The sequence below is a fragment of the Eubalaena glacialis genome, chromosome 1 (genome assembly GCF_028564815.1).
Source record: "Eubalaena glacialis isolate mEubGla1 chromosome 1, mEubGla1.1.hap2.+ XY, whole genome shotgun sequence".
NCBI classification, from domain to species: Eukaryota; Metazoa; Chordata; class Mammalia; order Artiodactyla; family Balaenidae; genus Eubalaena; species Eubalaena glacialis.
Genome location: NC_083716.1, coordinates 163,709,797 through 163,727,735, shown reverse-complemented (window position 1 = coordinate 163,727,735; position 17,939 = coordinate 163,709,797). Strand labels below are relative to the sequence as shown.

Here is a 17,939-nt window from a genome sequence, read left to right as displayed (position 1 = left end):
ATTCTTTTCATTTTTTTTTCTTTATTCTGCTCTGTGGTAGTTATTTCCACTATTTTATCTTCCAGGTCACTTATCCATTCTTCTGCCTCAGTTATTCTGCTATTGATTCCTTCTAGAGGATTCTTAATTTCATTTATTGTGCTGTTCATCATTGTTTGTTTGCTCTTTAGTTCTTCTGGGTCCTTGTTAAATGTTTCTTGTATTTTCTCCATTCCAAGATTTTGGATCATCTTTACTATCATTACTCTGAATTCTTTTTCAGGTAGACTGCCTATTTCTTCTTCATTTGTTTGGTCTGGTGGGTTTTTGCCTTGCTCCTTCATCTGCTGTGTGTTTCTCTGTCTTCTTATTTTGCTTAACTTACTGTGTTTGGGGTCTCCTTTTTGCAGGCTGCAGGTTCGTTGTTCCCATTGTTTTTGGTGTCTGCCCCCAGTGGCTAAGGTTGGTTCAGTGGCTTGTGTAGGCTTCCTGGTGAAGGGGATTGGTGCCTGTGTTCTGGTAGATGAGGTTGGATCTTGTCTTTCCGGTTGTCAGGCCCGCAACTGGTGGTGTGTTTTGGGGTGTCTGTGACCTTATTATGATTTTAGGCAGCCTCTCTGCTAATGGGTGGGGTTGTGTTCCTGTCTTGCTAGTTGTTTGGCATAGGGTGTCCAGCACTGTAGCTGCTGGTCGTTGAGCAGAGCTGGGTCTTAGTGTTGAGATGGAGATCTCTGGGAGAGCTTTCGCCATTTGATATTACATGGAGCTGGGAGGTCTCTGATGGACCAATGTCCTGAACTCGACTCTCCCACCTCAGAGGCACAGGCCTGACACCCGGCTGGAGCGCCAGGACCCTGTCAGCCACTCAGCTCAGAAGAAAAGTGCAAAAGGAAGGAAGGAAGGAAGGAAGGAAGGAAGGAAGGAAGAAAGAAAGAAAGAAAGAAAGAAAGAAAGAAAGAAAGAAAGAAAGAAAGAAAGAAAGAAAGAAAGAAAGAAAGAAAGGAGAAAGGAAGAAAGAAAGAAGGAAAGAAGGAAAGAAAGAAAGGAAGAAAGGAAGAAAGGAAGAAAGAAAGAAAGAAGGAAAGGAAGAAAGGAAGGAAGGAAGGAAGAAAGAAAAAGAAAGGAAGGAAGGAAGGAAGAAAGAAAGGAAGGAAGGAAGAAAGGAAGGAAGGAAGAAAGAAAGAAAGAAAGAAGGAAAAAAATAATAAAATAAAGTTATTAAAATAAAAAATACAAAAAAATATTAACAATAAAAAAGAATTAAAACATAATTTAAAGAAAAAAGAAAGAACGAAAGAAAGAAGAGAGCAACCAAACCAAAAAACAAATCCACCAATGATAGCAAGCACTAAAAACTATACTAAAAAAAAAAAAATTTAAAAACGGACAGACAGAATGCTAGGACAAATGGTAAAAGCAAAGCTATACATACAAAATCACGTAAAGAAGCATACACATACACACTCACAAAAAGAGAAAAAGGAAAAAAATATATATATATTAAAAAAAGGGAAGCGAGCAACCAAATAAATAAACAAATCTACCATTGATAATAAGCTCTAAATACTACACTAAGATAAACATAAAACCAGAAACAAATTAGATGCAGAAAGCACACCCCAAGTCTATAGCTGCTCCCAAAGTCCATCGCCTCAATTTTGGAATGAGTAATTGTCTATTGAGGTATTCCACAGGTGCAGGGTACATCAAGTGGATTGTGGAGATTTAATCTGCTGCTCCTGAGGCTACTGGGAGAGATTTCCCTTTCTCTGCTTTGTTTGCACAGCTCCTGGGGTTCAGCTTTGGATTTGGCCCCACCTCTCCATGTAGGTCACCTGAGGGCGTATCTTCCTCGCCCAGCCTGGACAGGGTTAAAGGAGTGGCTGATTAGGGGGCTCTGGCTCACTCAGGCCAGGGGAAGGGAGGGTTATGGAATTTGGGGCGAGCCTGTGGCGGCAGAGGCCAGCATGACATTGCAACAGCCTGAGGTGCACCCCGTGTTCTCCCGGGGAAGTTGTCCCTGGATCACAGGACCCTGGCAGTGGTGGGCTGCAACGGTTCCCGGAAGGGGAGGTGTGGATAGTGACCTGTGCTTGCACACAGGCTTCTTGGTGGCTGCAGCAGCAGCCTTAGCATTTCATGCCGGTCTCTTGTGTTCGTGCTGATAGCTGTGGCTCACGCCCGTCTGGAGCTTGTTTAGGTGGTGCTCTGAATCCCCTCTCCTCGCACATCCCGAAACAATGGCCTCTTGCCTCTTAGGCAGTTCCACACTTTTTCCTGGACTCCTTCCTAGCTAGCTGTGGCACACTAGCCCCCTTCAGGCTGTGTTCACACAGCCAACCCCAGTCCTCTCCCTGGGATCTGAACTCCGAAGCCGGAGCCTCAGCTCCCAGCCCCCACCCGCCCCACGGTGTGACCAGACAAACCTCTCAGATTGGTGAGTGCTGGTCGACACCGATCCTCTGTGCGGGGATCTCTCTGCTTTGCCCTCTGCACCCCTGTTGCTGTGCTCTCCTCCATGGCTCCAAAACTTCCCCTCCCACCCATCCCCGGTCTCCACCAGTGAAGTGGCTTCCTAATGTGTGGAAACTTTTCCTCCTTCACAGCTCCCTCTCACAGATGCAGGTCCCACCCCTATTCTTTTATCTCTGTTTTTTCTTTTTTCTTTTGTCCTACCCAGGTATGTGGGGAGTTTCTTGCCTTTGGGGAAGTCTGAGGTCTTCTGCCAGCGTTCAATAGGTGTTCTGTAGGAGTTGTTCCACATGTAGACATATTTTTGATGTATTTGTGGGGAGGAAGGTGATCTCCACGTCTTACTCCTCCACCATCTTGAAGGTCCCGTCTGTTCATCCATTCTTCTCACACACTACCTGTACTGTATTTGAGAGAGCACTGGAATTAGAATCAGAAAACATGGGCCAAAGCTTGGCCTTGCCATGTGCTATCATTTAGCAATAGTAATTTCACTTCTAAAATGGGGAAAATAAAACCAAAATAGCCTGTTTGTGATGAAGATTAAGTGAGATTGCATGTGTGAAACCAACTTGTAACCATACTTGTTACTATATTGTAAACAATAAAGTGCTAGGCAAATAGTACTAATAATAGTAAAAATTATTCTTGGTTATCATTTGTCAGGGTTAAGTTATAATCCATCATTTTCCGAATCTAAAGCATGGATTTTGTAACATTGAACTTACAATCAGAAGAGGCAAATTAACTGGCTACATATGGTGAAATTGTATATAGAAATATAGGACTCCTGGATTAATACGGTTACAAGATTTTCTAGCTTTAATACTTGTCCTCTACACTTTCTGTTAAAATGTCTATGAATATATCCAAGAAAACAAAAACAAACAGTAGCACTGGAGCCAAAAATAAGATTAAAACCATAGGCAGAGAAAAGTTCATGGACTTTATTATTGATGGTAATTCATTGAGAAGCAGAGACCTGAGTTATGCACCATGTGTTTTACCTTTGGGAAACAAACAAAAACAAAATACAGGGAAAAAAAAAAAAGCACACTCCAGAGATTCTCAGAGTGTGGTCCTGGGACCATGGACCAGCATCAGCATCACCTGGGAATTTTTAGAAACACAAATACAGCATATTCACAGGCCCCAACCTGTGAAAACCCTGTGGGTGGGCCCAAGAATCTGTGGTCTACCAAGCTCTCCAGGTGCTTTTCATACCTACTGAAATTTAAGAACCACTGGCACAAACACAAAGAAGACAGGGAAAATTTTTTCGATTCATGCTTACCCTATGAACTAACTCCAAAAGAAGAATTTGCAATGGCTCAAAACAGGTAAATATTATTATTCCCACTCTCAGGTGAGAAAATTAAGAAACAGGAGTTAAGAGATCTGACTAACTCAGCACAATCAGGAAGAATCAAAGTGAATGTGCTAATTGAAGACTATCTCTTTCATACTCATTGATATATACTCTTTCCCCAGTGTTAAGATTAGTAGTTTGAAAACTATTTTCATAAGTAAGTAGAAAAAAAATTGGAAGATTTCTGGCTGAAGTCTTCAGAAACATTGCAAAGTACATGGTGCAGATGTTTGTAAGACGTAAACAAAGTTAAATAGGAATAGAGACACAGAAAGGATAGGTGAAGAAATAAAAGAATGTGAGAAATCCCAAAAGACAGTGGTAGAATCAAACCTACATTAATAAGGGTAGACTAAAAGCAAAGGGAGAAAAAACAGAACAGAATAAGAAAATAAAAGATATATTGTGGGAACCATGACAGAGAAGATAAAAGATATGGAATTCTGAGAACTGAGACCTAAATAAGAATGACATTTACTTCTAAGTGAGAAATACAAAAACAGAAAGAGAAGTAACAATATATGATACAATATGGAAAAAATATCTGGCAATGTAAAAAGGACTGAATGTACTTAGTAATAGTAACCACAGAATTCCACACAAAACTAACAAGAAAGACCAATCTACAACTGGACTATTACAATAATTCTATATTATTTTAATTTCAAAGGTAGAAACAAAAATGCACAATGTATCCAGGCTCAAAAAACATGTCACTTTGGAAATAAATAAAGACTACCAAAGTGAGAACAAAGACCCTATTTATTCAGAGCTTACTATAGCAAGGGAATCAGCCACCACCACTAGTATTTGCCAGAGACTTAAAGGCAGGCAAGAAAGTGGGAAAATTTTATAGTGAAAAAAAATTAAAAATAAAAGAATAAGAAGAATGCTTCAGGCATGCATTGATTGGAAGTTGTTGACATGAGAAGGTGGGCTAACTACAAGTGGAGTATCTTATGTGCTTGATCAGGGGAATATATTTGGCTTCCTCTGAAGGCAAAAATTAGAGAAGCTGAAAGTCATTGACCAAGTCTTGACCATTCTAAGCTGAGGTCTACAGAGGTTGTGCTTTGGCTTCCCAGGCCTGTTGCTGATGAAGTTGTAGTTTAGAGTTCTATTGTCATATATAGACTTACCGTTCATACGATGAATTAAATAATTCAATTCTCTTCCTTCTAAGTGTAACAGCTTGCAGGCAATAAAAATCCATTTCCTCATAACCACTTCTGTATTAGACTTGTATAGATTAAATGCATTAAAAGATATCTACAGGGAGTAATGTCAGTATCATGGTAGAATGAGACACTCCCTTTGTCTCTCCCCTTCAATCTGCAACCAGTGAAACATCCACAACTCAACAAAGGTGCCTCTACTCAATACACCAGGACACTGGAGAATTCCACACATCTGTACATCTAAAAGTGGGTAGACTGAAACACATAGAGAAAGTAGAACCAGGGGACAGGGGAACCAGTGATGCTGCAATCCCAGATCCTTAGCTGTGGTGTCTGAACCTACTGCTCCAGAGAACACAATAGCATCAGGGTAGGCAGCACACAATTCCAGCCTCTCAGCCATAATGATGTCTGTGGCCACAGGGAATGAAGCAGCAGTGGCAGTGGGGCTGGTGACCCTGTCCCTCCAGTGATGGAGGTGCTCATGACTCTTACCACCCTTCTTGTCCACAGCAGTGGCACCCACAAATCCAACAACCCCAGACATGACAGAGGCACCCGCTACCCTGGCTCCTCCCTCACCTTCACCCTCCTCCCAAGGCAACAGAGCTTGCAACACAAGAGACCCCGGATGTGGCAGAAGGGCTTGCCATCCTTGTGCCCCAGGCAGGGATGCCACTGACACTAGCAGCAGAAAGGTACCAATGACCCCAGAGGCACAAGCAGGGACAACAAGGGCACCAGGCAACACCTCTGAGAGAGGTGGTAGAGGGTGGAAAGTGCCAACTCTCAAATATAACCAGGGGTAGCTCAGGTAAGAGAAACCAAAAACTTGTACTGTAGCGCCACCTACTGGAAACCAGTAGAAAGCCCTTTAATTCTAACCCGCTGAATAGAATGAAGTGGGAAAAAAGAAAAAAGAAAGAAAAAAGGCTTTACCTAAGAAGATGTTTGCTACTTCAAATGCAGTGGCAGAAGAGCAACTCATCAAACACTATGAAGAATCCCTATAACACAGTATCACAAAAATAAAATGGCAATTCTCTAGAAACTAAAAGTCAATCTAACGAGAATTCAAAATCACTATAATGAAGAACCTCAATGAGCTACAAGAAAACTCAAAAAGGCAGTTCAATGAGATTTGGAATAAAATTCATGAACAGGAGGAATACTTGACCAGAGATTTAAACTCTAAAAAAGAACCAAACAGAAATTATGGAGCTAAAGAATTCAATAAATGAGATAAAGAATGCGTTAAAAAGCATTTAAAAAAGAGCAGACCATATGGAAGAGAGAATTAGCAAACTTGAAGACAGAAATCTAGAAGTGATACAGGTAGGAGAGGAGAGAAAATTAAGATCTCAAAAAATGACAAAATTCTATAAGAACTATTGAACTCTTTTAGGAAGGGAAACTTTAGGAAAATGGATATCCCAGAAGAAGAAGGGGTGGGGGGGAAAAGGGAGCAGAGAATTTATTTAAAGAAATAATAGCCCTTCTTATTAGATTGATTGAAATTCTTTACCCGTGCCGTGAGGAAAAGGAACATGTTAATGTGAATTTCAGTGTGAATAAAGAAAAAGGGGGAAATTACATAGGAAGGAAAGTCTATGGAGGAGTTAAATGATGGGTATCAAACTTTGGAGGTGGCCCAATGTGTCCACTAGAATTAGGCACCTGAGAACTGACATAGGAAGGGAGGAAAGGAAGGAGAGGTCACCAAAAGAAGCAAGGCGGGGGTGATATTTAAGTCAAGCACTGCCTTCTTTATATACTTAACTGGCTTGATTCTGCCAGGTACTTCTTCTTTCACTAGGACCAAAATGTTCAAGACAAAAATGAAATAGCTAAACTCAATGCTGAACTATGTTCAAGTCAATTTTTCTTTAGAGTGTAAAAAGCACAAAAATATTGGTAAAGATGTGAACACTGGGCATAAAATGCAGCTGGGAATAAAGGTGATGAACATCCTTTTTGGTGTGGCAATCTCACATGAGCTCTGTTTGTTCCCCTGTTCATGCCTGAAAGATGATCTTTGTGTCCATGCTCCTTGCCAGTCTTTCAGGAGCAACATCTCTCTGTTTTAGGTTTTCCGGAGGTATATTCTGAGTTATACGAGATGAGACAAGAGATGACCAATGCTAAAATAATCTGCACATTCTCACGGTTTGCTGCTTTCCCTTTTCTCCTTTTCTCTCGGATTTCTTATTTTTCCCTTGAAAATCAACTATATTACATTCTAGAGTCCAACATATTTCACCTGTATTTCTCCTACCCCTCCCCAACCCCCTGGTTCTGTGCATGTATATTGAAGAGGCATTGCTGTGGCAACCTTCTGTGAGGAAGATTTCGAGCTGCTCTATTACTATATATTAAAGAAGATTATACCAGAGGGAATCATTTTTAAAGTAGAAGAAATTTAACCTAATTTATATCTCAAAATTAGGAAGCACCAGGACTCAGAGTGTAAAAATATTCTGTAATTGAGTTCCTCATTTACAAATATTATTAGTGTTATTACCCTTTGTATTCATTTTTACCTTGGGTTTGGAAAACCATTTCCATTTTGCCTAGAACATACTGCAAATTGGCATCTGGTACAGTTGTTCTTCAGTGTATTCCTCAGTGTGTGCTATAATAAGTGTCTCTCTCTTTAGTCTCTTTGGTTTTCAATAAATATTAACTCACAATTTTCCTTTTCCTCCTCTGAAGTCCTCTCTATGAAACAACACTACCATCTACAGAAGATGGATTGGCTCCTCTGTTAGATGAATCTGTCCTGTCCAAGAGCGTCATGACTCAGCACGTTATGAAAAGCTGTGATTTCTAAATGTGACTCTCAGGTGGGTATCAAGAGGTAATGAATACTGGAAGTAAAGTCTAGCCTTCTGTTGTGTCCTTCTTTCCTCCCTTCCTACCTCAGTTCTCAGGTTTCTAATTCCAGTGGACACATTGGGCAGCCTCCAAAATTCGATACCCATCATTTATCTCCTCCCTAGAATTTCCTTTCTATGTAATTTCCCCTTTTTCTTAATTCACACTGAAATTCACATTAACATGTCCCTTTTCCTCAGGGCCCTGGTAAATAATTTCAATCAATCTAATAAAAAGGGCTAATGTTCGCTAAGATACTATTGGCCTGTTTATGCTAAGCCCTTCATAAACATTATCTCATTCAACACTCACAACCATACTATGAAGTGGATACTATCATTTTTTGTTTTTAAGGTGAAGAATTTGAATGTTAAAAGCCTTCCATCCCTTGCATAACAACACACAAATAATATGTGAAAGAGCCGGATTGAACCTGGTTCCCTTGGAGTGTGAGCTCAAGCTTCACACTCCAAACCATCTCACCCATTGCTCCCAGCTAACTAACCCTGGTGAGGACGTCTGTGACCTGTAATGCCCTGGAGTGTCTTTCTCTTCTTCTGAAAGCTATTTTCTTTTTTCAGAGGAATCTGTAATGCATCAGTAAAAGAACTGATTATGAAAGAGATTTAAGCTTGAGAAATGTTTGGCGCAATCTCTCAAATTCTACCAAAGTGACTGTCCTTTCCATTTTCACTAGTGTTGCTGTTTGAGCCTCTGCTCTGTTTCTGCCAGGGATAACCTCATATAGAAATGCGAGAATCTGTCTACCTCGGAGTCCAATACTCAGGTACGTAGGTGGCTGAGGCTTTTCTGGGTGACGCACTGCTCCCTCCACTGGACTGTGGGGCAAGGAGAAAAACACGTTCAAATCCGAAAGTTTGACATGGTACCTAATTTTTTTTGTGTGTAATTTTCTTTATTGACACGATACCTAATTTTATTTACATTTATTGAGAAGCTAGGAGAGACAAATAACATCACAAAAAACTCAGGGGCGTGATGGTCCAGCAAAGCTAAGAAATAATAAGGGATTCCAATGAAGCTTGTCCCTAGCACAGCTGTGCCTTCTTGTGACTAGGTTTTATTTTTTATTTAGGAGGCGCAGCAAAGATGTGTTTTTCACACCAACAGGAGAAGCTTACAATTGTCATCGTGATCTGTTTTAAAGATAGAGCTGGCATCGTTATCCTAAATTTCTATTTGAGAACTATAGTGTGTAGATTGCACATGCTTTATCCTTCTGGAAATATTTTACAATCTAGAAAAATATCAATATGGAAAATTATGCACCGAGAAGGTGAAGCAATTTTAACAAAGACAATCTAAGTTTACTACATTCTAGACATGATTCTGAATTCCATGTAGTGCAAAAATATGGGCAGAGCAGTCATTGAGTCATTCCAAACCTTAAAAATAAATCCAATAACATGGCAAGATTCATGGTTCATTAACCTTACTTATTTATTCATCCATTCATTCAATAGTCATTTATAAAGTTCTTATTATGTGATGGACTCAGAGTTAGATGCAAGGAAAATTTTTTTATTCTCCCCCAAAAAGCAAGTTCTGCGACTAAGGTTTGGCTTTAAGTTGTTTCTTTGGGAAGCGATCTCAGGAAGCACCTGGGTCAGTCAGGAACGAAGTAAGACAGAAGGGACAGCAGCCAATGAAGGGTGTATAATTAAGTCAGTTACTACTCTGGGTCGCTAGAATTTAATCCTGCTGGCAGACTCTGGAAGGCAGTGTAGAGCATGCGCCTAATACTTTTCCCACCTGTGGGGCAAGAGGGCTGGACTATTTATATACTAGCTTTCTTAAGTCATCATTTGAGGGCTGAAGCCAGGTCAGGGAAAGGGGTGATTAATTCTCTAGGACCTCCATATGAGGTGCATGTGAGCACAGCAGCACTGCCCATGGAGAAAGCCCAGGCAAAGAGATGTAGGGGTTAGTGCATTAAAATAGTAAGGCGCAGGGGACATGGGCAGGCCACCTATAAGTCTGCTACAGAACACCAAAGCTGTATGAAGTGCAGTGAAGAGCTCACAGTAAGACATGGAGGTCAGGCATACATGGGGTTGATCTGGGTTAACCTTTGGACTGACCTGAGAAAAAAGCAACGTCTTGTATCATTTGTGATTAGAGGCAAGGAGATAAAGTTGAGAAATAGATAAATTTGTCATTAGAAGTGGAAGCTGTTGATGAATTAAAGAATAAAGGCCTCATCTTCTGATTAAGTAGGGTGTAGATAATCCCCCAGAGAGAGTTCAGTGAGAGATGTACAGGGAATTGGAAAAGGAGACAATCAAGGACATTATGCTTTAATCATACATAAGGTCAAAAGATAGAAGAGAACAGAAAAGCAATTTATAAATATTTTCATCGCCAAACATAAGTTTTGGAGTCTCTCGGACCACATGTGTGGAAGTAGGGAGATATTTAATGAAGAGAAAATCATGGATGCACTTTGTGCCTTTCCTAATGTCTTATCAGTTTTGTCTTATGCTCAGCTGATCTCTAAAGAATCTGATTTTACTATCAGTCAGCACTGAGAACACTGATATTACTAACCCACATCAAATCACCCAGTCTTAAAATCTCAACTTATGGAAGTAATATTCATGGGAAGTTGTTTAAGCAAAATGCTTTCCATTCTTTATCCACTTCTATAAATATTATTTAGACTGCTAGAAAAATGCATGTGTGGATCACATTTTCTTAGGGCTTCTTAGGATAACTTTCACTGAATTATGAATACTTATCGTATCTTAAGATCCTTAAAGATCTGAAATAGTCATAGAAAATTTGCTTCTATATTTGTCAAGAATTTATCAATAATATTGCCCATTTTATCATCAAATGTCTGTTTTGAAGGCCCATCTGAAAATTTTTCTTACTTCAACTGAATAAATGATATGTATCCTATCCTATGATGATAAAATGCTGTAACTTGTTTTACAAATATTACCCTGGCTAAAAGGAACTTGGAAACAAACATGAGGCCTGAATTATTTTTATTTTTTTGCATTTACCATATTGGCCATTTGCTGTATTATTCAATTATGATTTTCTAACTATTTTTATTATCATTTTCATTGGGATTTTTGTGTATGTGGCTGAAAGTCTCATTACAGAAAAGTAAGTATAAATAAATTTTAAAGTGAAAATAATTTTGGGAGCTATGTAATTTTTTTTTTAAATCACAAAATATGATTATGCAAAGGGCATAGGACTATATATAGAATAAAGCCACTAATCTTATTTATGTTAACCCCAGGCCATCAAAATCACTGCTCTGTCTTTGCCATCACGTCTTTTTATGCTGATGTGATTTCAGTCTACAGGGCACATTTTCCACATCTAGGCACCTAGAAAAGGGACCCAGATTTAGTGAGATTCAATTTGTCACTTTGAGATTATTAATGTGTCACAGTTTCAGAAAAATCCCTTGAGGTAGAACCCCAATTCATACAAGCTAAGTAAACTTGCTAGTAACAGAAGGGGTCAAGATTCAAACATAGGTCTGTTTGAATTTAGAATGTCCTCTCTACCAAAACACTTTATTTTGACTTATACCTTCCAACTATATAGATAATAATATGTAAAGAAGGAAATAGATGTATTGTGTTAATATCTATTCAATGCCTGGTGGCTATAAGAGTATGAAAAGCCTTGCTATGGCAGTTCTAGCACAGACCATTAATTGCATCACATCACTGACTAGTTTTGTCATATGACATTTTATTCTTGTGTGTTTTTAAAGAATAGTTTATACATTTCTACAGGGCTTTTTAAAAGCCATGTATTGGTGCATCATTAAACTTGTGCACGTCTATTTTTTATGGAAAAAGGTGATGGTTCCAATAGCAAGGCTGAGGCACCTGAGGACGAGGGTAACTGAACTGCCTCTGCTGGCAAAACTCAAGGCAGAAAGCTGGATGACAGTCAAACATACACAATGTTAATATTAAGTGGTCTCAGCAAATTAGCCATGTAAGAAATAGAGTCAATGCATCTCTCCTCTGAAACTTGGGTGTAAAATGATGCTAGCTTTTGGTCTTCTCTAATTTGCACATCTGATGTGAGTGAATCGGTACATTGTCATTTACGCTGAGATAACAAGTACAGCCATTGACAGATTATCTCATCATAAAAAAATGCTGGTGGCTAAAAGTAAGGGGTTTCTCCTTTCTATGTTCACTTGATTTCCTCCATCTTTTCACTGACAGTAATAGCAGTTTCACAGGTCACGGGTAGTGCAAAGAAGCATCACTTAAAGTACTTGGCTGTCATTGTTTAGGCAAAGATGCCTGAGGAGAATGCTACCTGCTATTACAGTCAAAACCTTGTTAACAAGATGGATTTTTGCCAAGAGTGAGGCTGAAGTGAGAACTACATCTCAGGTAAGGGGTCACCCACCCTCTTATAATTACCAATGGAGTTGTAAAAAATCAAGAAAAATGTCTGATATAGGCACTGTTCTCCAATCTGGTGCTTGAGTTTCTGCACCAGAATGTCCTAATGTTGTTTTTTTTTAATCTAACAAATCAGAATCTCTGGAAGTGACAACCAGAAATCTGCATTTATAACAAGGAAATCAAATATATTAATATTGAAGTTGACTACTATTTCCTCTAGTTATATATCAATATGCCTACTTCAGTTTGATGGGAAAAAATGACTTTTTCCTTATTATTTATCATCAAGTAAAATTGTCACAATGATAAGGATTGTGTATAATGAATGCTTCATTTTCATTTTAGGTAGTCAAAAATTTGAAAAATTCTGAAGTCCAGATCTCAGACCATAAGCTAATTCTCTTTTATTTTCATATTTAAAATACAAGAATTCAAGTAGTTCATGTCAAAGTGATAATTACAGAATAATTTTTAAAATTATTACAAACATTTTAGAAAACATAATGACTAAGACTCTACATTTTTCAAGCTAGGGCTAATATTTTAACAAATTAGCCTTGCCTCTCTTTATACCAAAGAGGGTTTTGGTAATTTTTGTGACTGGTTTATCAGAAGACTAACAAGAAAATTCTGCCAACTGATTAACATGGTTATGAATAAACCATATCCTTTAACTGTGGTTTACTGGATGGCCAATCCTGTCACTTGTTATTTGTAAAGCTCATATAAAAAGAAAACAACCATATACTAAACAACCTAATTTTTTTAATGAGATTCAGAATAAATGTGTATGGCTAAAACTGAGTAAGATGGCTATAGGTAGAATAGGTAATAATCAGAGATTGGTAAATAACTAAGGGGGAAAAGTAAAACAAAGAAACAAATTTTTAAAAAGTTGGTGAGGTCTTGGTCTCTGGCAACCACCTTAAGAGAGAGATCATTTTATTATAAAATTGTTTTAACATCTATATCCCTTGAATGAGATTTGATTCAACAGTGCTACACAAGGATTTCAATATTGTTTTCTCACCTGAGAACTATACGTTATGGATTCATTGTTTAAAAGAACAGGACAAAATTAAATGAACAGATCCTGGTAGGATTTTTAGTCTTTCACTACCTACTGATCGATTTAAGTTCTTCATGTTCTTATGAAATAGCCTTTTAACAGTGTATTAGTACTAGAAGTCAAAAAGCACTACTATAACATCAGCTTCAGAAATTGTATGATATTTACAACATATCACCTCTATCCCAAGCAGTTACAATGGAAATGTAACACAATGACTCAAATTTGGAAATTGATTTATTTAGCTTATATACATACCCATTGAATTTTCATCTATATTTGTTAAGCATCTAATAACGTGGAGTTTTATGTAGACACTCAATGAACTGAAGAAAGAAACAACTCTTTGATATACATCATTTATACGAATTAGTGAGAGTCTACATTGGGAAGAATGATATTTAAGTCTGTTTTAATATTATATTTGCGTAGTGCTTACAAATACTAATTCATGGAATCCTCATGATAGTTCTATGAGGTACACTTGACTATTGTCAGCTCCATTTTTGAGGTAAGCAAAATTATGGCATAGAAAAGTTAAGGACCTTGCCCAGGGTCACAAAGATGGTAAGTCAGCAAGTAGCAAGATTCAGACTCAGTCTAAGGCCCATGTTCTTAACGGTTGTCTCAGACTCTTACCTCTATTAAGAGGTAAGAATATAATCATATTTCTAAACCATTTTCTTGTTATGCTGTTTAGTCTATAGCTATCTTTTAATCTGGAAAAATTATAGACCTTTTGGGACACCTTCCTACCTACTACAATGATGTTATGACACTTGCATAAACTGTCAAAAAAACTCTCCACTTTTTTAACGTTTCCGGAAATAAATTATAGTTTTTATTTGATAATTTATATTTTATCTTTTTCTATAAAGTATCTTCATTGGTGAGTATAGATAGTAATAACTATACTTATAACACATTTATAGAAATCACAGTAGAATTTATAGCAGTCTAGAGCTAAATAATATACTGTGATGATTATTCTGAATAACTAATTTTGAAGATAAAGATCAGAGAAATTAAATGTTTTGTGTTTGTTTGTTTGCTATGCGATGGACATTAATTAATTTTTGTCTGTGAGGATCCTTGCCTCCTTCCTCATAGCACCTAAATTTCCTGTTAAGGAATTACTTCTGCCCCATTTTGGTCATCTTGCAGGGAGTGAACAATTGACACTGTGGCTGTCAAAGGTGTCATATCTTCCCTTATGTTGGCCAACAACACCTGGGCTCCACGTATGTCACAATCCTGGTCTCCCTTCAAAGGCACTGAATCTTGAGCATCTGAGGCAAGAGTGGGAGAATATTTAGAGGTGATTTATCCCAGTGGGATAGGGGGCAGTAGCTGCTTATGTCTTTTGTCTTATACCTGCAGCTGTCCCAGATTTGAAACAGTTTCTGTTTTTCTTTCTTTCTAGCCCTTTAGAACAGGTATTAGTTCCCGCCTATTCTTTTCAGTCCCCAGGTCTTACCCAGATCCTTGCAATAAATCAAATTTCACTTAATTAGCTAGAGTTGCTGCTTTCTGTTACTTACAACCATGAATCCTAACATATATATCTTGTCTATTTTTTTGTTCCAGGTCACCTAAATAGTAAATGGCCGAAAAACGACTTGAGTGAACCTGACTCTCCTTACTTGAATTCTCATACCCTTTTCAGTAAGTGATTCTGCTTCCCCAAGTATACATAGTACCTTCCACATCCTTCACATTCAAATCTTGCTGTCTGAACTCTTGATATCCAAAATCCTAGAACCAAATAAATTTAGTGATATCTCTTTCTATCCAAATTGTTTATCTAAATGGTTGTTATTTAAAATAAAAAGACAAATTGATTTGGATAGAAAGGGATACATTATGAGCAATGAACCTGTTCTACAGCATTAACCAGATTGGGTAGCAAATGGACAGTTACCAAATACATTTTCTGTATGAGGAGCAAAAATCTTATATTAAGACTCAGACTGCAATTGTAGAATTAAAGACTGAAAAATGGAGTGGAAATATAGAGCAATATCCTTTCAAGTAGATTTCCTTTCTTTAAGATGTAATCAATATTCTCTAATAAACATTGTATGCAGCTGCCCCTGTCCTAAACTCTCCTGGGAAATTTTCTGATTCATTATAGAAAACTGCCTAAAATATCTATACCCTCTGATAAGACTCTCCGGAACTATAATTACAAATTGTGCTTTAGAAGTTGTTTTCAGGAAAGAAGAACATTAAAATTTTATTTCCTACATATTAAGATAAAATAATATAACCTAAAGTAGATATCTATTATATTAACAATCAGAGATTGTTTTGACCTGAAAGGGATTGTAGTGACCATCTAGCTCAAAATTCCATATTTATAAATGTGGAAACAGAGGGTCAGGAGGATAAAGTGACTTGTATAAGATGATAGAGGTTCAGGGCAGGCTAAACATTCACTATATTAAGATCATGCATGTGTCCCCAGACCTAGTTCTTTTCTTAGGTCTGGTTGTATAAATGCTGGTGATAAACAAAGTCTGATTTATATGATGCATCTTATGTGGGAAATGTCTGTGACTCTAGGTATCCGATCAACCTTGAGAAATGACAGCACTGTTAGTGTAATAACTTTTGAAGATAACCATTGCTAATTTGATGATTACCAGTTGCCATTAAATGAATTAAAAAATTATTGTGTTTTATTTTCTAGAAAAAAAAAAATTGATGAGAAAGGTTGTTAGTGATCTTTTCTGACTCCCGAGCTAGTGTTTGTCCTATCACACTCTACCTATGATTGACAAAGAAATGAAACTGTTATTTTGTTCTTGGTCATTATAATGTTTCCTTCTCAAACTACATTTGTTAAATTTTACACTTTATAATTCACAATCATATTTTTATTAGGCTCTCTACACTGTTTGCTATTAAATCATCATGTTTTCAGATGCTTAGGGCTTTGGAATATCCTATTCCACTGGATAACAAGGCCAAAATACAAAGAAGTACTGTGGGCTAATGGAGTCATGGAGCAAAAAAACCTGATGTAAGAAGCAATGCAGAAGCAAAGTAAAACAGAAAAGTACTCCAAGCAAAAAACAACTTATCAGGCTTAAGCCTAAAAGAGAATAACGTGGGTTTCTATTTGACAGCGAGAGGCAATGCTTAATGGAAAACATTAAAAAGGAAATGGTTTACGGTACTTCACTTGAGTCTTTACACATAAGAGATGTCACTTGTGTTCAGACAAGTGGAGAAACCCAAGAAGTGGGGAGAAGAGCAGAAAGTCATTCTGAAATAGGGAAGAATAAAATGCCTGGATGAACATTTTATACCTGCAGGAGCTATATTTTAATAATTTAAATCATTTTTCAAGACCCTATTAAGTTAAAATATTTTTGGCATTCAGAGAGAAAGACAGATATGAAATCTGGAAAAACTGAAGGAGGAAAAAAAGATTAAAGAAGTGGAAGCTCTTTAACTCCCCTCTTCTATCATCAAAACCTTTCAAATAAAGTTTTCTTGTTGTTTTAAATACTCAGGACATTGAAGACCCACTTTCTGTATGTAGATTGTAAAGCCATACATTTATTACACCAGTGTGAGATTCATCAGAATTTCCTTATGCCTCTACGTATATACAGAGCTGGTGATCTCTAGTTGTTTTAATGCTATGTTTCTGTATAAAGAGTTGACATTTGGCATAATCATTATAATATTTATTTTCTGACTGGTGTCACTATACCATAGCTGCTCATCAATTATAGAAATTAAAGAGATTTTTTCTTAGGTAGCTGGACATCAAACATTAATAGCTTGTAAAATAGTTACTCCTTGGCTTCCCAGAGATTTTTGACACCGTTACCTGTCAGAGTTTCTACTCTTTGCTTCTGTTGAAAACTGAAGCTGAAACTACTGCTTCCTGGAGCACCATTCACCATGGTCCTGGGCTCTCAGATTGTACCTTTTGCCCCAGGTCCCAAGAAGAATTCCTTAGTGGCAGATGAGGCAGCACCTCACAATGACAGCACCCTCTTAAACATATTGTTTCATCTGGTCCTTAAAGAGAAGGAGGTAGGAATGTTTAATTTTGAGATGTGGTATAACCAGTGCATGGTCAAATATCAAATGCCAAGTAGGCAGCAGACTAGAAGATTCTTTTCCAATGAGTGTCCTCTTTGGAATAATCTTTAGAATCTCCATACCTTTGTCAAAATACACTTCTGTTGCTTGAGAGATGCCTCTAAAAAAATCTACCAGTTCCAGTGGATACAAAGATAAAGTTTAGTTTCTTAGATTAATCAGAAATGGTTCAGAAGATATGACAGGTACACTTTGATGAAAGAGAAGCTTGAAAAATAAATCTACTAATTGGAGAAAATACTTAGATGAGGAAAAAAAAATATCTGAGCAGTCACAGAAAAGCATGAATTCAACAAATTCTAATAGCAAAATGGTTAGCACTGAAAAAGGCGTTGAGCAAGGACCAATATTAAAATTTTCCAATGTTCAGTTCAAATTCCTGAGACTATGTTCCAATAGGTAACAACCTTGATATCTGGTCCTCTCCACTTTGTCCAAATGAGTGACCAATAGATACTGGA

The 17,939-nt window shown here is 37.6% G+C and overlaps 1 non-coding gene across 1 annotated transcript; it reads left to right on the top strand.

Annotated features, from left to right (window-relative positions):
* The first annotated feature begins 15,737 nt into the window (after positions 1-15,737).
* Positions 15,738-15,870, top strand: LOC133079166 (small nucleolar RNA SNORA72). The gene has a single exon (XR_009698071.1). It is a non-coding gene; the product is annotated as a small nucleolar RNA SNORA72 (small nucleolar RNA).
* The last annotated feature ends 2,069 nt before the right edge of the window (positions 15,871-17,939 follow it).